Genomic DNA, 27,059 nt, shown 5'->3' with positions numbered 1-27,059 from the left:
CAGCCATCGGATCGTGGAAGCAAGCCTTACTCTCCCTCTTTTTCAATAAAAACTGAGAAAACGAGCGCTATTGGGTCCTGTCTCTGTTTCTGGTCTGTGACACTCCGCTTTATTTAGAAGGAGGCAACGACTCACGGGTAGCAGACCGCTGGGAACGCGGAAGTGGCACTTCCGTTTCGAGCGAAGACAGTGTCGAGAGCGAGAAAAAACAGGTCGATGGCAGGGACGCAGGAGCATAACATAAACGGGTCCCGAAAAGAGGTCGGCAACGGGAATCAGACGGGGAAACAGGGCAGGATAGAGTCAGGAGTCACAAAAGCTTGTCTAGCGTGTAGCGAAGGTTCGCGGACGATCCGACAAATGTTGACAGGAAGGCGGGGGTTTAAAAAAGAGGAAGCGGCCAATCAGCGACTCAGGTGCCCCGCATCAGTAATCATGACAGAAAGACTCCAAGGCATATTCTTTATCTAACGACTTCAAGGACTACGGAGTCAAGTGAAAATTCCCCAAAAAAGGCAATAAAAAAGGGATATTCCATTTCCCACACACATTGTCCACCAATGACTACCCTCGTATCATCTGGCGTGAGACACTAATGTCATGTTTTCTGTTCGTGTGCCTTGGGTTTGTTTTGGCCTTAGGGATAATAAAGGGGGGCGCGGCGGGGGGAATAAATAGGTGCCTGACTTTGCAGACTCTGTGTGAGTCACCATCAAGAATTGGACTGTGGTGGGTTGAAGGCAGGCAGACGTGACAAATAGCGGCTTTTCCGCGCTTATGAAGTCATTGTGAAACAGCTGCTTTTCCCTAGCAAGGTCAAATGAGGAGTTGGGAGGCTGAGGGGGGGATTTGTTTGACCGACTTCCTGCATGTCTTTTTACCTGACGTCATTTTCACTGCTTTTACCAGACTAGTAGTCAGGGTACGGAGCTCCCCGAAAAAGCCAAATACATTGTATTTTACACATTTTCTAAGGGTAGGTCTGGGTGTTTCCAAAAGTGGCCATTTGGAGACAACCAGTTTACAACCCCAAAAACTTAAACCGTACATTTGACATTGGCCAATATTTAGACCTTGTTAAAGAGTTGTAAATGTTTGTCTTCTCTTTCCAGAAGTCAATGCATGATTGTGCACACTTGCTCGTAATAATGATGCGTGAAAATGATTCACCATGATTGCCATTACTGTCACAGATGCCATGGCGCCCAATTGGTCCTCGCCGTTTGGCGCCAGGTTCTGTCACGGTTGCCACGGCGCACAATTGTCCCCGGCCATGAACACCGGCTGAAACGCGTTGACATATTGCTCCCTGACTACTTAAACACTGTCTTGTGAGTCGCCTGTTGTCGGAGCGTCTGCCAAACTCCTGCTAAACTCTGTTGTGATACGTCAAGTCCTGTGAATCCCCGTTTTTGCCTGTGTTTTTTGTTCTTGTTTTGCCAAGCCCTGTGAATCTCCGTTTTTGCCCGTGTTTGGCTCCTGTTTTGTTCTCGCCCCAACATGTTTAATTTTGACCACTTCCCCGTTCCGATCAATCTACTCCCTGCGACAAACGATCCCCGGATCGAGTGTGTGCTTATTCCTCTTCACCCCAATAAACTGTGAGTAACGTTAAGCGATTGGGTTCTGCTTCCTGTTTCCTGCCCTGGTCCTGACATCCCCTGCAAATTCAGCCATGGGTAACTGACGACAAAGCAGTGTAAAAGTATAGCTGACAGTGAAAATTTGAGCCAAAAATATAAACTAAATAAATACACTAACTCATAACTTCTCTAACTCACTTACATGCCATGATTAATTAGTTAGCAATCATCGTTTGCGATGAGTAATTGAAATAAAACTTTAAAATGACTACACACATTTTTACAATGACGAATGCTGTCACGGTTGCCATGGCGCCCAATTGGCCCCGCCCGTGTGGCGCCGGCTGCAGCTCATTGACGGATTGGCTTTCTGTCTATTTAAGCTCAGTGCTCTCACTCTTCGTTTGTCAGTTCGTCAACGAACCTCTGCCCCGCAAGACGTGGGTTTTGACTCGGTCCCGTTTTCCTGTTGGCATTACCTGTCCGATGTTGTTCCCGTTTATTCTTGTCCTGTTTAATATCGGTTTATAGTTTCGTTCTCGTCTATTTTTGTCCTGTTTATCATTCTCTCCAGTTTTCATTCCCGTCTAGTTTGTCCTGTTGTATTTTGATATCCTGTTTCATAATCAACACTGTCTGTCCCGCCCTGTCCGGTATCGACCCCGTCTGTCTGATATCTACTCGGGCAATTGGTATCGATCTCGTCGGTCTCTGGCTTCCCGTCTTTCCACGCCAGACCGCTGCCTTACGTGCATGACTCCCCATTTCCCGTAAAATAAAAGGCTTGTGTGAGAAACGTCACGCGTTTGGGTCCTGATCCTGTTCTGGTTCATGACAAATGCCTCTAATGATTTTGATGAACTGGGGGTGGACCCATAAGCAGGGCTGCAGGAAACAAAACCGGCATGCTCAAAAACAGAGTTTTAGTGCCAACACCCTGCTCAACAGACACCGCACAAAAACTGAAAACTCGTGCCAACACTACCTCATACGAAATAATGTTACTCAAGTCTTGTTCTTGCACATGTCGACTGCACTACGTTTAATGCTCAAATTGCACAATGTCTGACCATTTCCTTTTTTTTGCACTATGATGTCTATGCTTGCACCAATGTATATGCGGACTATTTTTGCACCATGATGACTTTGCACCAAATGCAATATTGCACAACCGTTACGATACAACGTTATCACGACAACCCTGTATGTAACATCCCACATGCTGACATTGTTGTGTAAATACCATGTCAATTATAACTATAGCCTTATTCCCCTTGTTTTATAACATTATCTTCTCTGTTCCTTTATCTTCTTGCTCATACCCTCACTATGTGTAAAACTGGAGTGTCATGCCCAATTTCGTTGTCACAATATGTTAGCCCATTTGTAACAATGACAATAAAGGTATATTCTATTCTATCTATTCTATTCTAAAGTAACAAACCAGCAAAACGTCCAGATAAGAAACGAACAACAAAAAACAACCCCGCTGTGACTGTTACAATGGCAGTGATTGAATGATGACTGGTACAAACGACATAAAGGCTACAAAAGACGAGAGTCAGGTGGGCGCAGTTCCACCACTCCCCCCTATGTGGCGCCTTCTAGGTAGAAAAGCCTGCCAGATTCTGACACAATTGTTCTTTCATGTCATGCTCACCTCAAAAATTCCCATTTTGGCGCCAACAGCCACAGGACCTGCTCTTTTTAAACTCCTCCCTTCCTGAAAAAACCCGTCAGATCGTCTGCGAAGCTATGCTCTCAGCTAGGCAAGCTTTTGTACTCTCCGACATTATCCTGCCCTATTTCCTGACTGATACCTGTTGCCGACCTTTTTCTGGACCCGTTTCTGCTTTTGCTCCTCCGTCCTGGCCATCGTCCTGTTTTCTTGCTGCTCTCTTTCTGAGTAAAACGAACGCTATTGGGTCCTGTCTCCGTTCCTGGCTTATGACAAAACTATTTGGTGGGAAAGACACTTTGGGCACATGTCAGCCTTGGAAAAACTGCAAAACACGTGCTGACTCAAAGATCACTCAAAGCTAATGACAGGCTGAGATCAGTTCTCCCCGTTTCCCTGCTTTGAATCCTGATTCCCCCCACAGCTGAAAGTCAGGAACATCCTTCCGATTGAGTATTTTTAGTGCTTCCTTTTCAAACTTTCCTAATCACAGACCGTTTTGCAATCGAATTCCCGAGGAAGACATTTTTCATGTTTAAGACCTGCTTAAGTCCATCGGTTTCCGTCTGTATTTCTTCAGGGGGTTTTGGAGAACCCCCGCATCGTCCCTGTGATGACCCACTTTGGGATTGGAGTCTTTATGGCAGGCGTGTTCAAAGTCTGGCCCAGGGGCCAGTTACAGCCCGTTATCAACATTTTTCACCTGTCCCGTTTTTTTGCTCCCGTTTGTCTCCCGCTACGATCTGTTTTTGATCTCGACCACGTTTTTAATGTTGATCGCAGTGTAAAACGGATACGTACATTTAAAAAAAACACCATCCGACCAGAGGATGGCAGTAGCCCTTGGCCACACTGCCCTTGGCCTCCTGTGAGAATTTTAGCCCACCCTTTTGCCGACATGGCGACTTTCAATAAAAAAAGGAAAGCTGACTGTGAGGGACGCTGCTTCCAGGACGAGTAGAAATTGCAGTATATTTTTCATCGAAATTCGAAACAGCTGAGTAATTGTGCCTGTTTTCAAACAATATAATGTCAAGAGTCACTGCCAGACCCAACATGCTGACTACAAAACGCTAACTTGAAACGAACGTGTCAGGACCAGAACAGAAACAGGACCCACTCGTGTAACGTTTCTCACAGTTTTATTGAGAAGAAGGGAAAGGAGCGCACACACGATCCGGAGATCGCTGGTTGCGCGGAGTAGGTTGCTCGGGCGCGGAAGTGGGACTTCCATGGCGAGCGATGTCAATGCCAGGAACGGAAAAAAACAGGTAAGCAGCAGTAGATGTAGTCAAGATAAAAAAACGGATCATTATTCGGGACGGGAGAACAGAAGTGGTCGCGATCGAAACAGGTCATAATTCGGGAGACAAAAAGGAGCAAAAACACGGGATAGGCGAAAAAGGGCTTGCCGTGTAAAACAGAGATTCGCAGACGGACCGTCAAAAGGGGACTGACAGGACAGAGTTTAAATACTGACAGGTAGCCAATCCGTCAACTAGCTGCAGCTGACGCCACACGGGTGGGGCCAATTGGGCGACATGGCAATCATGACACACGGGCGGGGCCAAAGAGAAATAGAAAGACAGAAGAGAGAAATGAGAAAAGAAAGCGCGAAGGGTAGGAAGAGAGAAAGAGAAATGGAAAGAAGTAAGGTAGTTAAAAAGATACAGCGAGACAAAAAGACAAAGAGCAACAAAGGAAGAGAAAAAGAAAGACACAGAGAGTGGAAGGGAGAGAGAGAGAGAGAGAGAGAGAGAGTGAAAGAGACAGACAGAGAGTGGAAGAGAGAGAGAGAGAGACAGACAGAGAGTGGGAGAGAGAGAGAGAGAGAGAGAAAGACAGAGACAGACAGAGAGTGGAAGAGAGAGTGGAAGAGAGAGAGAGAGAGAGAGACAGAGAGACACAGAGAGACAAAGACAGAAAGAGAGAGAGAGAGAGAAATAAATACAAGTACAGTGTCTTTGTTCGAGGCAGCTGGCTTTGGCAACATCAAGTGGACATATTTCAACCTGCAGCTTGTTTTTCTCTTGTGCTTCTCTGAGTGTTGTCACGCGGGCCGGATTCAATCCCTTAGCGGGCCCGATCTGGCCCGCGGGCCGCCTGTTTGGCACCTGTGCTTAAAAGTAAGGAAATATTACTGTAAGGGTCTCTGTAATGCTTGGTATTTGTAGTTTATGCATTCTAAATTCACAATGATCCAGTGAGTCAAAGAAAATTCTAGAAGGGCAAGCAAAGAGGTTTCACCTAGCAGTGCAAACCTATGACGGAGAATTTATGAAAGAATGTTGAAAGAACGCCAGGCTGAAGAGTCGGCCCTCACCCATTTTCAGCGTACCCGAATCTGGCCCTCCTGAAAAGTTTGGAGACCCCTAGTTTAAGAAAAGTCCGTCTTGTTATTCCTGGACAGTGTTTTCATGTCACAAATTGAGCGCGACTGCTTCAAAATATCTCACACATTCTGACTTGGAGGTACCTTAAGCAGGGTGGGTTTAATCGGACACAAGGAATGAAAGGTTTCATGAATACACGTTTAATGTATTCAAAAGCCTATTTACAACAAAGACAGTTAAAACATGTTCTTTGTTCCTTTATCTCTTTGTTTCATTATCCTCACTGTAAAATGTGGACCTGGAGTGCCACATACAATTTTGTTGTCACAATATATCCCATGGGCAGCACGGCGGCGCAGTGGTTAGCGCTTGTGCGGCACAGTTCATGTCATGGGAACCTGTCGTGGGTTCAAATCCAGCTCCAGACTTCCTGTGCGGAGTTTGTATGTTCTCCCCGTGCTTGCGTGGGTTTCCTCCGGGCACTCCGGTTTCCTCCCACGTTCCAAAAACATGCATTTCAGGTGAATTGGCCGGTCCAAATTGTCCCTAGGTGTGAATGAGCGAATGAGTTGTCTGTCCCTGTGTGCCCTGCCATTGGCTGGCAACCAGTTCAGGGTGTCCCCTGCCCACTGCCCGGAGATGGCTGGGATGGGCTCCAGCCCCCCCGCGACCCTAATGAGGATAAGCGGTACGGCTAATGAGATGAGATGAGATATATCCCATGTTGGGATGGGAGTAGCTCAGGAGGTAGAGCGCTCGTCTTGTGATCAAGGGATCCCAATTCGAATCCCGGCTCGTCCGTGTTACATGTCAAAATGTCCTTGGGTAAAACACTGAACCCCTAATACCCCCAATAAGCAGGTTAGCGCCTTACAGGGCTGCAAGGCCGCTATTAGAGCACATTGTAAAGCGCTTTGGGAAGTCATTGACTTGAAAAGCGCTATAGAAATGCAGATCATTTCATTTCATTTCACATAAAATGTGGAACTAGAGTGCCACGTCCAATTTCGTTGTCACAATATATCCCATGTTGTAACAATGACAATAAAGGCATATTCTATTCTATTCTAAAACGATTATGAATGAGAAAATACACAAAGGAGGTGAAATGACAGGGTGAAATAGGAAGTGGCAGAGGAAAGGGTAAGATGGATAAGGCAAACTTCCTGTTCTTCTTTAAAACTGCTGAGTGGACAGAGCTGGATTTAGAAACCACAAACGTCAATAATTCAGGATATTTTCTTCTTTTGTTTGAGAACGGCATTGTGATTCCCCACTAAAATCTCACAAAAAGAAATGTTTGATGAAGTTGTCAAATATTTCAGTATTAAACCTAAACCGTGCACTGACGAAAAGAATGAATCCTTTTTAGATGAGAGAAAGTGGAGGCCGAGGAAAGATCTCGTTTCCTTTATTTACAGGACAGTAAACGAGGGAGAGGGCCGAGGGGAATCCTGTTAAAGTTAAAACTTATATAAACTCTATGTTGGCAGAATTACTCAAATAAAATCAAGCAATTAAGGTAAATACATTTCCCAGTTAACTTTATTCACACAGGAAACAGAAAAATACACCGGAAATGCGACTTCAAAATAAAAGAGTACAAGACTGATAAACGTACAAGAGATGCAATTAGACTGATTATTGAAACGTTACTTCATGTGTGTGTGTGTGTGAGAAAGATTGTTTTTATATTTAGGAATATACAGGGATCAGAATGGAGATTTTCATTTTCAGCTGAAATAGCCAACGTCCAGGAATAAACCAGGGCGGAGCCGCCCCCAAGCATCGCCCCCCCCCCCCCCCCCCCCATTCTGAGAAATGTTACAACCAAAACGACCAACCTATCAAATCCAGAGATTGGAAAAATAAAAGAGGGGATAAAAAAAAAAAGAAAAAAAAAAAAACGAATGCTACTGTTGGTTGTAGTGGATTTTTATTGAAACCTCTCCTGACAAAACCAAGTTTATTGAACACATAACTGTTCATCTCCATTACTGGACGGCGGAACGATGTAAAACAACACTTGTCACGTCGACCCGGGTCAAGGGAAGATAAAAGAAGGGGAAAATGGCCGGTGATTGGGGAAAAGGCAAAAAAAAAAAAAAACATGATGGCACTGAAAGAACTAAAGAAAGTTGATGATGTATTTGTCATGAGCCAAAACGGGATCAGGACCCAAACGCGTGACGTTTCTCACACAAGCCTTTTATTTTACAGGAAATGGAGAGTCATGCACGTTAGGCAGCGGTCTGGCGTGGAATGACAGGAAGCCAGAGATCGATTCCAATTGCCCGAGTTTATATCAGACGGATGGGGTCGATACCAGACAGGACGGGACAAACAGGATTGATAATGAAACAGGATATCGAAATAAAACAGGACAAACTAGACGGGAACGAAACTGGAAACCGACATTAAACAGGACAAAAATAAACGGGAACAATACCGGACAGGAAATACCAAAAGGAAACGGGACCGAGTCAAAACCCACGTCTTGCGGGGCAGAGGTTCGTTGACGGACTGACAAAGAAAAAAGGAGAGGACTGCGCTTAAATAGACTGAAACCAATCTGTCAATCAGCCGCAGCTGGCGCCACATAGGCGGGGCCAATTGTGACAAATACTATATTACAAAAATGGTACTACAGAAATTTTATGACAGAAATACTACAAAAAATACTGAAGAAATATGACAGAAATACTAAAAAATCCAACTATTTGAATACTACAAAAACACTACTATGTATGTGAACACTGCAGCAGAAATACTACAAAATACTAAAAAAGGTGAAACTACCGTAATACTATAAAAATAGTATTTCATCAGATGATGAAAGTGGCCCTTTCACCCCGCTTCCCGCGTCCAGCAATCCCTGGATTGTGGGCGCAACCCTTTCCCTTTCTTCTCATAAAACTTGTGAGAAACGTTACGCGAGTGGGTTCTGTTCCCGTTCTGGTCCTGACAGTCTCTACATGCAAAATTTTCAGGTTACACAGCTACTCGCAGAACGAATTCCATTGGTAAGCAGCCATTGTACGTCTGATTCCACATCAGGACGAGACAAAAGGATTGATAATAAAACAGGATATCGAAATTAAACAGGACAAACTAGACAGGAACGAAAACTGGAGAGAAAAATAAACAGGACTTAACGAAACTGGAAACTGATATTAAACAGGACAAAAATAAACGGGAACAATACCGGACAGGGAATACCAAAAGGTAATAGGACCAAGTCAAAACCCATGTCTTGCAAGGCAGAGGTTCGTAGACGGACTGACAAAGAAAGAATGAGAGCACTGAGCTTAAATAGACAGAAAGCCGATCTGTCAATGAGCCGGAGCTGGTGCCACACGAGCGGGGTATTTCTTGAGTAAAGTTAGAACATGAGCAGGGTCTCAAACTCAATGGACTCAGGGTCCCTCGGAGATAGCGTCTGAGTGAGATGGGGCCAAATATCTCAGATATCGTGTAAAAGAATTCTATCCAAAATAGGATCCAAACATAAAAAGCTTTCCAAATGAATATGTTTGCCATGGCGCCCAATTGGCCCCGCCTGTGTGGCACCATCTGCGGCTCATTGACAGATTGGCTTTCCGTCTATTTAAGTTCAGTGCTCTCACTCTTTGTTTGTCATTACGTCAACGAACCTCTGCCCCGCAAGACGTGGGTTCTGACTCGGTCCTGTTTTCCTGTTGGTATTTCCAGTCCGGTATTGTTCAAGTTTATTTTTGTCCTGTTTTATAACGATTTCCAGTTTCGTTCCCGTCTATTTTTGTCCTTTTTATTATTCTCTCCAGTTTTCGTTCCCGTCTTGTTTGTCCTGTTTATTTTTGATATCCTGTTTCATTATCAATCCTGTCTGTCTGTCAAGTTTGGTATCAAGCCATCCGTCCGATATCTACTTGGGCTATTGGTATCGATCTCGTCGTTTCAAGTTGTGAAAAATGGGGCAGGCAACTTTATGGCTGGGCAGGCAATTTTTTACAGTTGTCTGCCCCCTAGTGTCCGCTAACTTTTTTCAGACACTGTTGATAGTAGCACTTTTTTCTGAGTATTGTCATTCAATTTCAAGCATTTTTAGTTGGCGGGCCTGATGAAAAAGCCTGAGTAAAAATGTGGCCCGCGGGCCGCGGTTTGGCCACCCTATGAAACCCTGAACCCTCTCGGACTCTGAGGCCTCATAACTAGCCAAGTGCTTATATGAGAACTGAAAAGCAAAATCCAATAAGAGCAATGAAGAGTTTATTGGCGCAAGGCTCATTTTCCATGGGATGGGTGTTGTTTCACAAAACAAATCGGATCTTATTGGGGGGGGGAGACCCCCACCCTCAGCACCCCCATCTGGTCCCGACCGCCGCAAAGGAATATATCCATCTATGGAGGCAAAAGTGGAGCAGTCTAACGGAACGTGTCGCAAACCAGTGAATCATTGTTTTATTTCATTGCCTCGCGGATCATTTGACGCATCAGCCTTTGATTTGACTCGTGTCACGGTTCTTGTGGGTTTCCAGCTACTAAAAGGGACACAGTGTACACTGTGAGGAATGGATCTTGTTAATAAGCACAAACAAGCCACTATGAATCGCTATAAACTCGATCTTGAGTTCAGATGTGGTACAGGGAGTCAATTCTGGATATGAATAAGTACAACTACAGTAGACCCCCAGGATACAGAATCCCAGCTTTACAATATTTTCACTTTAGATGTGGAATCAGACGTACAATGGCTGCTTACCAATTGAATTCGATCTACGAGTTGCTTTGTAACCTGAAAACTTTGTCAGTAGAGACTGTCAGGACCAGAACGGAAACAGAACCCACTCGCGTAACGTTTTATGAGAAGGAAGGGAAAGGGTTGCGCCCACAATCCAGGGATTGCTGGACGCGGGAAGCAGGGTGAAAGGGCCACTTTCATCATCTGATGAAATACTATTTTTATAGTATTACGGTAGTTTCACCTTTTTTAGTATTTTGTAGTATTTCTGCTGCAGTATTTTCTGTAGTCTTTACATAGTAGTGTTTTTGTAGTATTCATGGAGTTGTATTTTTTAGTGTTCGTCATAGTTTCTTTGCAGTATTTCTGTCATAAAATTGCTGTAGTATCATTTTTGTAATATAGTATTTGTCACGATTGCCATGGCGCCCAATTGGTCCCGCCCATGTGGCGGCAGCTGCGGCTCATTGACAGATTGACTTTCCGTCTATTTAAGCTCAGTCCTCTCATTTTTCCTTTGTCAGTCTGTCAACGAACCTCCGCCCCACAAGACGTAGGTTTTGACTCGGTCCTGTTTCCTTTTGGTATTTCCTGTCCGGTAGTGTTCCCGTTTATTTTTGTCCTGTTTAATGTCGGTTTCCAGTTTCGTTCCTGTCCATTTATGTCCTTTTTATTATTCTCTCCAGTTTTCGTTCCCGTCTAGTTTGTCCAGTTTTATTTCGATATCCTCTTTCATTATCAATCCTATTTGTCCCGTCCTATCCGGTATCGACCCCATCGGTCCGATATCTACTCGGGCAATTGGTATCTATCTCGTCAGCCTCTGGCTTCCTATCATTCCACGCCAGACGGCTGCTGAACGTGCATGACGCCGCATTTCCAGTAAAACAAAAGGCCTGTGTGAGAACATCATGCGTTTGGGTCCTGATCCTGTTCTGGTTCATGACAGTATAACTCTAGGGGTGTTTATGTAGTATTTCTATAGAAGTATTTTTGAAGTATTTCCAAAATAATCGTTTTGTGGTATTTTTTAGCCATCATACGGTAAAATGTTTTTTTTTATATCACTGATTTGATGACAGAAGCGGCAGGCCAGTAAAAGTTTGACCACGGGCCGTTATCGGCCCCAGGGCCGGACTTTGGACACACCTGACGAGTCATAAATACAAAGAACGCCACATTTTTGGGGTACTATAATTGTGCCTAGTAATCCCTGTCAGCACCAGTTAACCATTCGGTACTAGATTAGAAATTAGAACTAAGAGCCTTTGTTCCTGTTAGCTAGTTAGCCTAGCATGTGCCGAATGAGCCGCTTTCGAGTGCCTCATCGTCTACCGGGTGTGTGCGCAGAAAAGTGATTTGAGGGCGGCTGGCTGCACTGCATCAAAAGAAGCTAACTCATTTATCTGTGTTGGGTCATTGGCCAGGTAGCTTGTAATCTCGTACACTCTCCCCTCCCCCTGGTCGGACCCCCCTGCATATATGAAAGTCAGTCAAGGCACGCGGACCCTTTTTTGACCTTTTCGGTCAACGCACACACAAGCGTCATTATGGTCACGGGGCAGGGGGAGCCTAACCCCCCCACAAAGACTTAAGGGCTTCGGAATCTAAACTTCTGGGCCACGTTCAAGGACGGCCCACGATGATTGGTTTCCATCTCGTCTCCTCATCATTTCCATTCTTTCATCCGTGTAGAGAAAAATGATATTGTTTCTGAATCTAATTCTATGGTTAGTGATTCAACCAGCAGGTGGTGCACATTAGTTCCTAAAATAGTCACATTTATTATGAAGGAAGCGATACTCTGAATATATTCATTGAAATGATTGATTTTGCAGTTGATTGATGCTGAGAACAATCAGTTCAAAAGAAAAATATGTAGAGATACTACTAAATCATGCACATAGTTTGATTCTAACAAACTACAATTTATTTACATGTCAAGTCAAGTCTTGTTTATTTGTTTGCTTCTTAATCGCAAAGGCCAGCATGCCTCCCCCTAACCCCTAACCCAACCATGGAGAGCAGGCATGAAGAAAAGATGAGAGGCGTTCTTTTAAATACCGTTCATGTCATCCGTCACCGGAAGCGTGTCCTGTGACGGGTTAGAGTTCCTGTTAATGCTTTTTAAAATAAAGTTCTCCATTTGGTTGATTATATGTAAAGTAGGCTTAAACTATTTCCTCAAAAGTGTGTATTTCAAACCAGATGGTATCACGTTTCCCTGTTTCAAATATTGGTAGCGCCCAAAGAGGCGTTTCTTTTTCTTTCTTTGTCTCTGTCCAACTTAAATAAAATACAGTTTGAGGGGGGAAGGGCCACCAGAGTTAAGGAGCGCGACCAGGAGACGGGCGCAGGTGGAGTTCCCCCTTTCCTGGCCCCTCCCCTTCTCCAACTGCCAGTTGTAAAAAAGTCGAATGCCTGGTGTATCTTTTGTAGCGTTAGCCAACTTTTAAAATCGCTCTCCCACAACATTTAATTTACCGGTAGTTACTTTTGTCTTTTATTAGCACATTTGGTATTGGAGTAATCCAAAAGTAATTGAAAGTAATCAAGTTAAAGTAACACTACCCAACCCTGCATATAGAATAGAAATGTGTGCGGGGGGGTGGAGCCCATCCCAGCCGTCTTCAGGCAGTGGGCAGGGGACACCCTCAACTGGTTGCACACAGGGAGAGACAATTCGCCCGCTCATTCACACCTAGGAAGATTTCGGTTAGGCCAATCAACCCGACATGCATGTTTTCGGAACGTGGGAGGAAACCGGAGTGCCCGGAGGAAACCCACGCAAGCACGGGGAGAACATGCAAACTCCACAAAGGACGGTTCGATCTCATGACCTCAAAACAGTGCCGGACACGCCGCCCGCATTCTAATATGCTTCCTGAATTTCAGTTCTGCTTAAAACGTATTTTGTGTTGATCCATGGGAAAAAAAAAAAAAAAAATCGGAAAACAACTGGAACCCTATGAGGCCTTTTGCAGACAAAACAAACTAAAACACCGGAATATGTGAAGCTTCGAAGAATAATACACAACTGTAATCCGCGCTTCATTGAAAGCTCTTAAGTAGCCGAAGCATCGGCCATCTCTAAGCAAACAACTTTTTGGGTTTCTCGGGAAGAAAAAAGGGAAAACCTGGATTCAGTTTAGATACTTAAGAGTGGATTGCACTTTACTCCACTTTACCCGTTTACTCCCAATTTCACTTCCTCACCCTGACGCTACATCAACAAACGGACTTTAATTTATATCAGAGGTCTCCGAGCTTTTTTGAGGCGAAAGCTACTTTAGTGACTAATATAAGTTAAGTATACTTGTTTTTTTTGGGGAGTTTCTCAAATAGCCACTTAGCTAGATAGCTTGCTAAAAAGGTAAGCTTGATAGTTGGCTAAAAACGGGTAAAAAACTAAAAGGGACCTCGTTAGCGAGCTAATAGAGTAAAACACAAATCTACATAGACGGATAGAAAGCTACAAACAAAGCTAGATAGCTAGCTAGAAAGAAGGCCAAACCTTAGGTTAATAACTAAAAAATACCGTAAATTCCGGACTATAAGCCACTACTTTTTTCCCTAACTTTCAACCCTGCGGCTTATTCAGTGATGCGGCCAATTGATGTCATTTTTCTAACGCCGCCAGCAGCGCTCGAGTGTTGCTACCATTAACTGCCCTGTCACAGGCACGGTTTGGGATAAAAGTTATATTATTATTATTAAAGCTTTGAAAACTCTCTGGGTGTACCGTCTTTCTTTGTAAATATGTGTAACCCATGTATAATACGTATTTGCAACTGTATATTTTTGTCATGTATTTATTTGTGTTTATTTTAGACACTTATTCTGATATGTTTTGCACGGGTGAATGAAAAATGAGGGGCGGAACAAACGCGGGGTGCCGGGTTTAAGTGGGGACCGCTAAAGGTGAGGGACAGACAAGGAAAGAAGAGGGGGTAAAAAGTTGGTTAAAGAAAAAGGAATGCGTGAGTAAATGTGTTCATCTGATATATTTTTCCCACCCTTACCTTTGGAAATATACACTTTTTTCTCTAAATTACTTTCAACGGGACCCGGACTCTGCAGATCTGCATCAAACCTTAAGTACCGGCATCATTTTCCATTCATTTTGGCGGCTGTGATTTTTGGACTGTGGACTTTAATGAAGGACATTTAGTTTCAATCGCGGGACTTGAAGTCGCGTTTGGATTAATTTTGTGTTTGTGTTACATGTTTAAATGTGGCCGCATGCGGCTTATATACCGGTGCGGCTTGTGTATGTACAAAATCGGTTTTCCTCTTAAAATGTGGTGGGTGCGGCTCTATAGTCCGGAATTTACGGTATTTTGAAAGAGCCACTCATGCCAAAACCCGTGATTGATTGATGTATGAAATCTCATCTCATCTCATTAGCTGCACCGCTTATCCTCAGTAGGGTCGCGGGGGTGCTGGAGACCATCCCGGCAATCGTCGGGCAGTGGGCAGGGGACACCCTGAACGGGTTGCCAGCCAATCGCAGGGCACACAGGAACAGACAACTCGCTCGCTCATTCACACCTAGGGACATTTTGGACCGGCCAATCCACCTGAAATGCATGTCTTTGGAATGTGGGAGGAAACCGGAGTGCCCGGGGGAAACCCACGCAAGCACGGGGAGAACATACAAACTCCGCACAGTAAGTCCGGATGCAATGAAATCTTTGTTTTTTTTAATTTCTAGATCTTATTTTGTGTAGGAAAAAACACGATATTTGATTTTTTTCATCCGAACCTTTTTGTGAAAAACTTAATTTGGCCCAACCTCACCCAGACCCTAGCTCCGACGGCCCCCGGATATATCGAGTTTAAGACCCCTGTGATAAAGGAAGACGGGGTTTCGGATATCCGTTTTTTGGCAGGTTGAGAAATGTGTCTCGACCGCTCAATGGACGATCCTTGTCTTTAGTCAACAATAAAATGGACAAAGAGGACAAAGACGAGGTGGCGCTGTCCTCCGTCTGACTTGGATACTCATTTGCACTTGTATACGTGCCGAAGGGGCGGGTACATCAAAAACATTAGACTTCATTTCTTCCTGGCCTGTAAAAAAAACTATGGAAATACTTCAAAAAAATCTATAATCCAGGGGTGGACGATTATTCGGAGTCGGGGGCCGCATTGGGTTCAAAATTTTGGGCCAAAGATCCAATTTTTTCGTCTGTGAATATATATCCTTGTTTCATAACCTTATCTTCTCTGTTCCTTTATCTTCTTGTTTTTTTTTTACCCCACTGTGAATGTGTGAAACTGGAGTGTCATGCCCAATTTCGTTGTCACAATATGTTAACCCATCTTGTAACAATGACGATAAAGGTCTATTCTATTCTATTCATGCAGATATTTACATGGTATCGTTTTTTTGAACTAGATTAGGTTCATCAAATTGGTTTTGAAATGATCCCAATTAAAGGTCACTCTTTTAAGTTTTCAAGAATTACAGTAGTTGTACTTTTTTTTAAGTATTTCTTATCGTATTTTTGTATTCTGATTTTTGTTGAAGTTCAGTAATTTTGTAGTATTACTGTAGTTTTATTTTTGTACTATTTCTGCAGTAGTTTTTTGGGTAGTTTTTCCATTGTAGTAAATTTGTAGTATTGGTATTTTTGTTGTACTATGATAGTAGATTTTTGCAGTATTACAGTACTTTTATGATTTGGGTGTTATTGTAGTAATATTTTTGTACTATTTCTGTTGTATTTTGTAGTATATCTCTAGTAGAAAATGTTATGTATGCCTGTAGTATTTCTGGAGAGTAAAATAATACAAACATCAAACTAGAGAAATATTACGACAGAAATTCTTAAAAAAATACTGCTACATGAATGCAGTACTACAAGATGCACCACACGGGCGGTGCCAATTGGGCGCCATGGCAACCGTGACAAATACTATATTACGAAAATGGTACTACAGAAATACTACAAAAAAATAATGCAGAAATATGGTAGAAATACTAAAAAATACTACTACAGGAATACTACAAAAATACTACTATGGAAATACTGCAGAAAATACCGCAGCAGAAATACTACAAAACCCTAAAAATAAATGAAACTACAGTAATACTTCAAAAACAGTATTTCACCAGATGATGGCAGTAGCCCTTTGGCCACCTTGGCTTTCTGTGATTTTTAGCCCAGCCTATTTCCAACATGGCGACTGTAAATAAAAAAGGAAAGTGGACTGTGAGGGCTGCTGCATTCCGAACAAACGGAAATTGGAGTATTTTTAATCACCGAATTCCAAAACAACTGCCTAATTTGCTAAGAGACTGTACTTGTTTTCAGAGAAAATCATATCAAGAGGCACTGCCAGACCGAACATGCCGACGACAAAACGCTGTGAAAAGGTGAAGCGACTGGAAGCCGTTATAATGGCACAAAAGCGCTTTTTCACGAGACCCCGCGGGTCAAATGAAAATGGAACAAAGGCGAGCGATAAGGTCTAACGCTAAGGACTGCAGACCTTTGAGGCTGAATCTCTGGCCCCTGCCCACTGCCAGAATATAGCTAGGATGGGCTCCAGCACCCCCGCGACCCTACTGAGGATAAGCGGTACAGATAATGGATGGATGAAAGTCAAGCAAAATCATAGGATTTATGACCTCTTGATAGCCAATCCAATAGAATATATGACTAATTTATATCTGCAAAAAAGAAGAACTTGTGCTTGTTTAGAGGCTTGTTTTCATTCAGGGCGAGGTTTCCATGGTTACCCTATGACACATCCCAGGAAGCGTGGAGTCATGATTCAAAATGACAGAGAAAAGTCCCGGGGGGGGGTTAGTGAAAAGGCAGACCGTTTCCCACATGATGCAGCAGAAAAAATCGTTTTAGTGGTTAAATGAGAAAGGACCCCGTGAAGAAAATTGTCAGGACCAGGACAGGAAACAGGAAGCAGAACCCACTCGCGAAACGTTACTCACCGTTTATTGGGGAGAAGAGGAAGGAGCGCACACTCGATCCGGGGATCGTTGGTCGCGGAAGTAGATCGATCGGAACGAGGAAGTGGTCAAAATCAAACAGATCGGGGCGAGAACAAAACAGGAGCAAAACACAGGCAAAAACGGGATTCACAGGGCTTGACGTATCACGACAGAGTCTAGCAGGAGTTTTGCAGACAGACCGACAAAAGGAGACTGACAGGACAGCGTTTAAGTAGTCAGGGAGCAATCTGTCAATGTGTTTCAACTGGTGTCCATGGGCGGGGACAATTGGGCGCCGTGGCAACTGTGACTAAACCTGGCGCCACACGGCGTGGACCAATCGGGCGCCGTGGCAACAGAAATTTTTCTGTGGTACCGGCATCCTTATGAAGCCGTCACATTGACCAATAGCAGACAAGCATTTGAGAGAGGTCCATTTTTAAAATATTTTTTCAAAACAATTAGTTGTCGTATAGTCGAGAAATTCCATAAAGAGGGGCTGGGAAAAAAACAAACATCCTAAAGCAGGGATGCCGGGTTCCAGAGGGTTCATGGAGACCAGAACCACCCGTGAAAAGTGAAAAACCACAAAGTAGCATCGCATCTTAGCTCGAAATTAGGTCATTTCTGACTTAGAGTTCATGACTGTCACCAAATAACAATAATAGACTGACAAACAACAACACATAATTGTTTTTATTGTCATTATAGAAAAGTCAAACCAAATTGGAGGGATTCTCAGATCTGTGTAAGAAAGCAATTTAGAAAGCGACTGGCGCGCTATCATCAGGTGTCTTCGAATGGAGACAGATCGCGGTTAACAGTAGGCGGACCTGCAGCCAGGCTATTGCTTTCCCTTTTGACGCCGCCTCAGTCGATTCCTGGACGTGATAACAATCCACATAGCACCGGCTGGTATGTCTTTGCGCTCCTTTGACTTTCCTTGGAGTAAAATTTAATCTATGAATTTCTTTTCAACGTAACGAGCCGCTAAAGCTAGCGGTCGCTAGGCTTCCCAGGTGGTTTACAGACAGGGTTGGGTAGGGTTACTTTAACTGGATTACTTTCAATTACTTTTGGATGACTCCAATACCAAATATGCTCATAAAAGACAAAAGAAACTAAATATGAATAAAATACTAAAGTTTGTGCAGGCTTGGGGAGTAACGGAACGGCAAAAATGATGTTTGCAAGCTGTTTGGATTTATTTTTATTTTGTTTCTGTCGCATTTTACGTTCGTTTTGCCATAGATCAATAGATCAAAGCCAGGAGAGAAAGCTTACCACGTGTTGTGAGTCATCATTTTATTCATATTGAGTTTTTTTTCTCTGTTATTAGCATATTTGCTATTGGAGTCATCCAAAAGTCATTGAAAGTAATCCAGAGCCCGCCCACTGTTTGATTGACTGCATACACCAGCCTATCCTATCACAATCACAGACTCTGACAGTCCCGCCCACCTAAGCAGCACCCTCCCTAATCCCTGCTGTCTGCAGAACACAATACGTTGATGTCAATGACAATAAAGACAAAATAAATTCTATTCAAAATCTGTGAAGGAGTGACCCAACACAACAAAGTATTTTCCTTATTTTCCTCGTGCTGAGGTGAGTTTTTCCTTGCCCTCATGAGATCAGGGCCTGGTGTAATACTGGTCTTTGAGCCCTTTGAGACTTCTTGTGATTTAGGGACAAACAAACAAACGTGACTTGACTGTGGCTATCTAAGGCTTTTGTGGGCTAGTCTTATTTTTCCTTTGGTTGTCAAAACAAATGTGCTAAATGCTGACTCATTTTCAAAGTCAAGAAAAAACAGTCGTTCTCTGGCCTCTGCTAATAAAAAGAAAAGAAAAATTACATGCTCGAGCTAGAACTCAATTTAGCTAGGGTTTTCTAGCCTAAATACCGTATTTTCACGAGCAGTGTTAAAAGGCGCAGTGTCATGATTACCGATGTGAATCACCATTTGGCGCCGACTGCCTCGGACTCTGATTGGCTCCCTGTCCCTATTTAAACCCACTCCTATCTGTCCCCTGTTGTCAGTCCGTCTGCGAACCTCAGTTAACACCAGGCAAGCCTTTTTTCAACCCTGACTCCCACCTGTCCCGTTTTTGCTCTTGTCTGTCTCTGGCTACGACCTGTGTTGATCCCCGACCCAGTCTAATCTCCCGTTCCGGCTTTCGACCTCTTTTTGTCCCCGACCACGTTTACTCTCCTTCCTTGGCTTACGACTCGCTTCCGACCACGTTTTTGCTCTCCTGACCCGTTTTTCCGTTCCAGAGTGACCTGCTTCCCGTGTCCACCAATTACCGGATCGTGAGCGCAACCCTTTCTCTTTCTTCCAATACAACTTGCGAGAGACGCAACGAAAGCGGGTCCTGTCTTCGTTCCGGTCCTGACACGCAGTCTTCGTAGCTGGTTCCAATTCTGTATTTAACACTACTCAGTGTTAAGGGCCACATGGTAGAAAAGAAGTTTCCCTGGGGCAGGACTAGTAGACTAAGCAGAGAAAGAGAGAGAGAGAGAAAACAAGTGTGTGAGCAGAGACCGAGAGAAAATAACTGAAAAAGAGAGAGAGAGAAAAAGACAGAATGAAAGATACAGAGAGAGAAAGGAGAGAGAGTGAAAGAAAAAAAAGAAGAGAAAATGAGAGACGAATAGAGAGGAATAGAAAAGAGAAATCGTGAAAAAGACAGGGAAAAAGAGAGACAAAGATATATTGAAAGAGAGAAAGAAAGAGACAGTGAGAAAGAGAGTGACAAAGAAAGAATGACAAAGTAATATTGCTTTGAAGGTGGCACCTGGCTTTGTCAGCCTCAAGCGGACAGTTCAAATTACAGCTGATTTTTCTCTTGTGCTTCTCTGGCTGTCGTCTCAAGGGCCAAATGAAAACCCATGGCAGGCTCGATCTGGCCCGCGGGCCGCACGTTCGACCCCCTGCGTTTCGGTTACTAGATAGAATAGATACGGTAATCGCCAGTTTTGACTCAAAGACGCAAAAAAATGCAAGCAAAGGAAAAATTTGGAGGAGATAACGCGTAACCCTTATCGCTTTTGTTTCCTTTGGCTTGTTATCTCGTCCCCTGGCAGGGAGCGGCGAGGGGGGCTTAGGACAGGAAGGATGTTGACGCAGATCAGAAAGAGAGTAAGAGAGAGAGAGAGAGGGAGAGGGAGAGACAGAGAGAGAGACAGAGAGAGAGAAAGGAGGGGGCAGAAAGAGTAAGAAGGAAGACAGATGAATAAGGGGAGAAAGAGAGAGGAGAAATTAGGAAAAAGAATGAGGAGAAAAGAAAGAATGAGAAAGAGAGAGAGAGTCAGAGAGAGAGAAAGGAAGGGGCAGAAAGAGTAAGAAGAAAGACAGATGAATGAGAGAAGAAAGAGAGAGGAGAAATTAGGATAAAGAATGAGAGAGAGAAAGAAACAGAGACAGAGGAAGAGGCAGAGAGAGAGAACAAAAGATAAAGATTTAGATAGTAAGCCAGAGAAAACAAGAGAGCGGGAAAGAAAAAGAGGGAAAGAGAAGGAAAAAAATGGACAGCAATAGCTAAAGAGATATAGGGAGAGAGAGAAAGAGAGTAAGAGATATATTAAGAAAGGGGAGGGTAAAGAAGAGGGAGACAGAGAGAATGAAAGAAAGATTGAGAAAGAGAGAGAGAGTAAAAAGAGACAAAAAGAAAGAAAACAAGAGAAAAGAGAGAAAGAGAGAGAGAGCGAAAACAAGTGTGTGAACAGAGACAGAGAGGAAATAACTGAAAAAGAGACAGAGAAAAGAAGATAAAAAGACAGAATGAAGGATACAGAGAGAAAGGGTAAGAAGGGGAGAGAGAGAGAGAAAGTAAAAAATAGAAGAGAAAAGAAAAATGGAAAAATAGAAAAGAAAATGGAGGATTTCTGTGTGGATTCCTGGGTTTTGACACCATGACATCTAGATGTAAAATCGGGTGGATTTTCTGCTAACTTCTAAAAACGTATGACGTCGTCTGTAAATCAGCCGCATTTGCAGTTCTCGGTCCGAGTATAAGACTCCCCTCCCCCTTTTTTTGTCTCAGGAATTTCAAAAGTCACACCGCGAAAGCAAAAGAAATGAACCACCTGGGAAGCCGACATAAATGTAGGCGATGAAATCACGGAAGGAGCGAGTACTTCATGATGTTGAGGAGGAGATGGACGAGAAGACTCGTGCACGTGGAGAGATTTTGCAGCTGTGACCCTTTCCGTTCCCCCGTCTCGGCTTTCTCGGGATGACTTGTTTCCCCCCCGGATGCGGCTTGTGTCATACAGGGTTCGTACGCGTTTTTCATGGACAAATTCAAGCATTTTCAAGGCCAATTTTCCCCATTACCTACAAAGGAAGATCGAAAGAAGTCAAGTCATGTTTATTTGTGACTCCCTTAATCACAAAGAGTCTCAAAAAGCTGCACAGACCACAGATTATTGCAAACCACAGACTATTATGACACCATCCCCTGATCTAAAACCTACATGAGGGCAAGGGAAAAGCTCAAAAACCTCAAGTCAAGTCCTGTTTATTTGTTTGGCCCTTAATCACAAAGAGCCTCAAAGAGCTGCACAGATTATTGCAAACCACAGACTATTATGACACCATCCCCTGATCTAAAACCTACACGAGGCCAAAGAAAAACTCAAAAACATGTCAAATCAAATCAAGTCCTGATTATTTGTGAGGCATTTAATCACAAAGAGTCTCAAGTGGCTGCACAGACCACAGATTTTTGCAAACCACAGACTTATGACACCATCCCATCATCTAAAACATACATGAGGGCAAGGAAAAACTCAAAAACCTGAGGATGAGTCAAGTCATGTTTATTTGTGACCCCCTTAATCACAAAGAGTCTCAAAGGGCTGCACAGACCACGGATTATTCCAAACTACAGACTAATGTGACACCATCCCCTGATCTAAAACCTACATGAGGGCAAGGAAAAACTCCAAAACCTCAACATGAGGAAAAAAGAATGTTTTTTTTTTTGTTGTTGACTATCTTGCTTCTAGCAAAAACTTTGTGCTGTTCCCAATTATGATCTCATATATATTTGTGTCAATGGGCTGCTATAAACTGACATGAATTCTGCTGTTCTGCTTCAACAATGCACGCGCAGCTTGGCTATATCACATTTGTTGACAAAGGCGGAAATGTTTAAGGTAATAATGGATTTTGATACCAATATAAAAAAACAAAAGAAAGTACTTTATGTATAAAAACCTGAAAAATGAGCCAAATTTGGACTCATTTTAATGGTTTTGAGGGCATTCACTATTTCAGTCTTGATCTTTTGCTTTCTGTTATTCTATTTGATATTTTTATCCTGTTTTTCAGAGAATCTTTATCTAAATTGGTTAAAATAGAATTGGAAATATTATTTTTTTTGTATTTTATCATTTATTCATAGCACTGTAGTGTTCATATTTTTAATTCGTATTTTATTGTTTTGCATTTTCAGGGATTTTGAGTTGCTGTTCGACTTTAAATCTGTTCTTTTTTTGTGGATCCGGGATTCCCAGTAAAACATATACAATAACTAATTACTAAATAATTTGATGTAAAATGTTTTATTGTTATTATTGGTAATATATCATTAAAAAAAATCTAAGGAGCCATTTGTGAGCCAAAAGAGTCGGCTCTTTTCAGTGAGCCGGGCCAAAAGAGACGGTTTTTAAATAGAGCTGTCCTCTCTGGTGAGACCAGTAGGGGACAGTGGTGCTTCGAATAACAATGCCGTAATGACTGAGAGCAAGCGTGTCAGCGTCATTTTTACGGACATTTAAAAAAAAAAATTTCATTTATTGCGTGGTTTTTACGGCCCTGGGACCATGGGGACAAAGAAGGCCAGGAATCACGGCTTTGGCAAAGATTACAATCAATGTTCCCTCCAAGCTGCGTGTGTGCGTAATTGCGCACTACCCAGAGCTTTTCCGCGCACAAGAAAATCGAGCCAGTTCACAAAAATCAGGGCTCAAAATTGCTAATTAAGAAGCAAATTAAGTCAAAGTGACAGTGCATGAAAGTAAAAATCCACGGGTTCCCCTGACGTTGTGTTTTAAATGCGGTATTTTGAAGTCAAGGTCGAAGCAGAACGAAGTTGAGTAAAGTCAGTAGAGTTTTTCAAGAACCGGCTTCTTAGGCTCGGCTCACTAAAAAGAACCGGCTCTTTCGGGTCCCAAACGGCTATTTGGGTTGTTTTTGCTTCTTTAATCCCTACACGACCAAATATGATGTAAAATTGTGCACAAAATGACTTAAAAGAAGGGGAAGAATAGAACAAAAAAGAAGAAAATACCAAAATGAAAAAGTAGTGAAAAGCTGAGAAAAAAAGGAAGAGAAAAAAGAAGGAAAATTCAGAAAAGAGCCAGAAAAAAAGAAAAGAAAGAAACAAAGGAAAAAAAGTAAATAGAGAACAAAAAGAAAAAAGTGACAGCTAGGAAAAAATAAACACAATGTGATTTTTTTTAAAAAGGATTTTTTTAAAAAAGGAGAAAAAAACAGGGAAAAAGAGGAAAAAGTTTGTGTTGCATTCAATTAATGATATCAAGTGAATCTTGTTGCCAACATTGTACTTCCACTCAAAATTGTGATTAAGTACAGTTCTGTATCGTACAACCGACTTAATCAGCCCCCAAAAATGTGAGTATGATGTGACAAAATATATCAGGAAATAAAAAGAAATGGATATCTTGTGAAAGAATTGTAAAAACAAATGACGTTTGTACGCCATTGTAAATGAGTCAATTCATTCAAAAGAGAAAAATCATTTTGCATTGCCGAAAACTCAGTAAAATGTAAGGCGATGTCAAGTTTTGGACATGTTTGATCATGACTTAGTTGCCACACTTGGGATTGCCGTTGCTCACTGTTGTTTCAAGCGTTGCTCACCCACTTTGTGTGAACGCTCAGACTCCTGAAAAAATGACAGGGAACATTGCTCACAATCCACTTTTTCCTTCTATGTCGGCTGAAAAACGTCACAATGGATTTAACAAAAGGGATAGAGAATTTTTTGGCAGCGATTGTTCTTGTAAACACGCTGCTGCGGGAGTCCATTTTGATTTCGAGGGACAAACAATGATCGGGTTTGGCGACAGACGGGACGCTTTCAAAAGAAAATGAAGGGATTTCCATAAAACGGCCCGAATTGGGAAATGACGCTCGCTCGTCACTCCGAATTGCAAAACAACTTTAAGGACGGTGACCGCGCATGAGTCTGTAGGACAATTACGAGCAACTGATGACCAAGCTCATTTTTTTGGGTGTTTGTTTATTTAACCACAATGTAGCAACGCTAAAGTCTAAGGGTTTTATTACAAAATATCAATAACAGTACAATTGCACAGGTGTCAAACAGGCGGCCCGCGGGCCAGATCGGGCCCGCTAAGGGATTGAATCCGGCCCGCGAGACAACACTCAGAGAAGCGCAAGAGAAAAACAAGCTGCAGGTTGAAACATGTCAACTTGATGTTGCCAAAGCCAGGTGCCTCCAACAAAGACACTGTACTTTATTTCTCTTTCTCTCTCTCTCTTTCTCTTCCACCCCTTTTCTCCCACTCTGTCTCTTTCACTCACTGTGTCTTTTTAACTTCTTTTGCTCTAACTTTTCTCTCTCTTTCTTCCTACCCTTTGCGCTTTCTTTTTTCTTTTCTCTCCTTCTGTCTTTCTATTTCTCTTTGAATTTTTCTTCCTCTCCCTTTCTCCCCCCCCTCTCATGACTTTTTATCTCTTTAGTTTCTCACGCTCTCTCCCTCTCTCTCTTTTTCTTTCTTTGTCCCGCCCTCTCTCCTTTTCCCTCCCTCTTTCTCTTTTATTTATCTCTCTTTTTCTTTCTCTTTAACTAGTCCGGCCCCCGACAGAATGTTTGCTCTATCGTGTGGCCCCCTAATTCAAATGAGTTTGACACCCCTGCCTTAAAGGGACAGTGCGCAATATTTAATGCCGCCAAGGTGGTACAAAAAACGTTTGCCATCGTGTGTAAAGTGCGTCGTAGAGCGCTCGTCTTAGGACCAAGAGATCGAAGGTATGATTCCTCACTCCTCTGAGATAATTGTAGAAGTGTCCTTGGGCAAGGCACTGACCCCCCGATAAGCAGGTAGGTGCCTCGCAGGCTGACGCCGCTATCGGTGTGTGAGTGTGTGTGTGAATGGGTCAAGTGCTATAGGAGATCTTCAGCGCTATATAAATGCAGACCAGCAAAATAACAACAGCAATAGTAACAGTTGGCTGTTTTGATCATAATAATTATAACAATATGAATAATAATTGTTTTTTTTAAATCAGGGTACCCGCAATATTTTCCCTTTCAACCTGGACGCGATAAAAATGGAATTCTCAGCAGCAGTTAACTGTCCGGTATAATCCCAGATGGCTTCCTCAAACGCTTTCCAGATATTCAAACTAATAATACAGTACTGGAATTTTTCAAGACACTGATGTCATGTGACCCCATTCTGACCGATGACGGAATTAAAAACGGAACGGAAACAATCTGCAGAGCATCAGTATAATTCAGTGTGGAGAAAATTGCTTGAAATGAGATTTATTTGGTGGTTACCCATTCGGCCAACAGGTGGTGCTCACGAATAGCTTGTTTTGTGTCTAGCATTTATCATCATGCGGTTCATTGATAATGATAATAATTGATCAGTTTAAAAGGAAAATATATAAACAAACGTATGAATAATGCACGTGGTTTGATTCTAACAAACTACGTTTTATTTACACGGCAGGGACAATTTAATCGAACGAAAGAATAGAGAAATCGTCAACACAAGTGTTAGATAGAGATAGAGATAGAGATATAGAGATAGATAGATGGATACTTTATTCATCCCCGAAGGGAAATTGACACTTCTAGCATTATCCTTGTGATGAAAATAAAACAATAATAAAGTAAAAGGAATATAATACATAAATACGCAATGTAACGTGTTGATATAGAGTATTTAAATAGTGCTACATTAAATACACACTGTAATAAAAATAAGGAGATGGAAGAAATGAAGATAATTAAGATAATCAACTCATAAGGAAAAAGCAGCTCATTTAAATAGCAACAGTTCGACACTAATGTAACTACTGTAGTTGGCACTAGCTCACCTTATTATATTGAGGGTCTTTGATGGGACGAGTACCTACTGACATTAAACATACCTCTTCGCTGCAAATCTTGAATTACTTGAGGGCTGCCTGTGTTGTATCTCCAGACTGCAGATAAACATCACCGTCGTCTGTCTTTATCAAAAGGGATATATTTCTGAATCGGGTTTAGAAGATTGCCCGCCGCACAGGAATTAATCGCCTTGGTAAAAAGTGGAGGTTATATTCCGTCGTGGTTGATGGGATTTGTTTCAACTCAACTACCAATTTAACTGCCATGCACACAGGTGTCTTTTACCGTCCGTCATGGCTCTCATTCTACCAGAGAGGGCAACGTGACGTCACTTATAAAGGGTAAACAAATTAGCTAGCTAGCTAAGCCAGATGTAGCAAAACTTTTACTTCTTTTACAACACTTTTAATGTATGAAAAATAACAATTATTTCTTTTAAACTAGTGCCGCTCATAAATAATTAACCTGTTGTCTCTGCTTTCTAAACCCGGCTAATTTAAAATCGCGTCAACAAAACGGCCATTTTCATCGCGTCACGTGACCTCCCCTTGAGTCTATAAATTAGCTACCTAGCGAAGCGTCCATGTAACAACAATTTCACTACTTTTAAAACGTGTTTCTAATACCTACAGTAAACCATTTATTTTTTGTATAAACGAGCGTTA

General features: G+C 42.5%; 1 protein-coding gene across 1 annotated transcript in view; it reads right to left on the bottom strand.

Annotated features, from left to right (window-relative positions):
* hao2 (hydroxyacid oxidase 2 (long chain)) overlaps nucleotides 1-27,059 on the bottom strand; it is a 48,163-nt gene that overhangs the window by 20,338 nt on the left and 766 nt on the right. The window contains exon 2 of the mRNA XM_088353281.1: nucleotides 26,436-26,516. The gene's annotated coding sequence lies outside the window, so the exon portion shown is untranslated. The remainder of the gene's footprint in view (nucleotides 1-26,435; nucleotides 26,517-27,059) is intronic.

The sequence above is a fragment of the Urocampus carinirostris genome, chromosome 14, assembly GCF_059441175.1.
Source record: "Urocampus carinirostris isolate Australia breed hairy pipefish chromosome 14, RoL_Ucar_1.0, whole genome shotgun sequence".
Lineage (NCBI taxonomy): Eukaryota > Metazoa > Chordata > Actinopteri > Syngnathiformes > Syngnathidae > Urocampus > Urocampus carinirostris.
The sequence above is the reverse complement of the archived record's forward strand: the minus strand, read 5'-3'. Positions and strand labels throughout refer to the sequence as shown.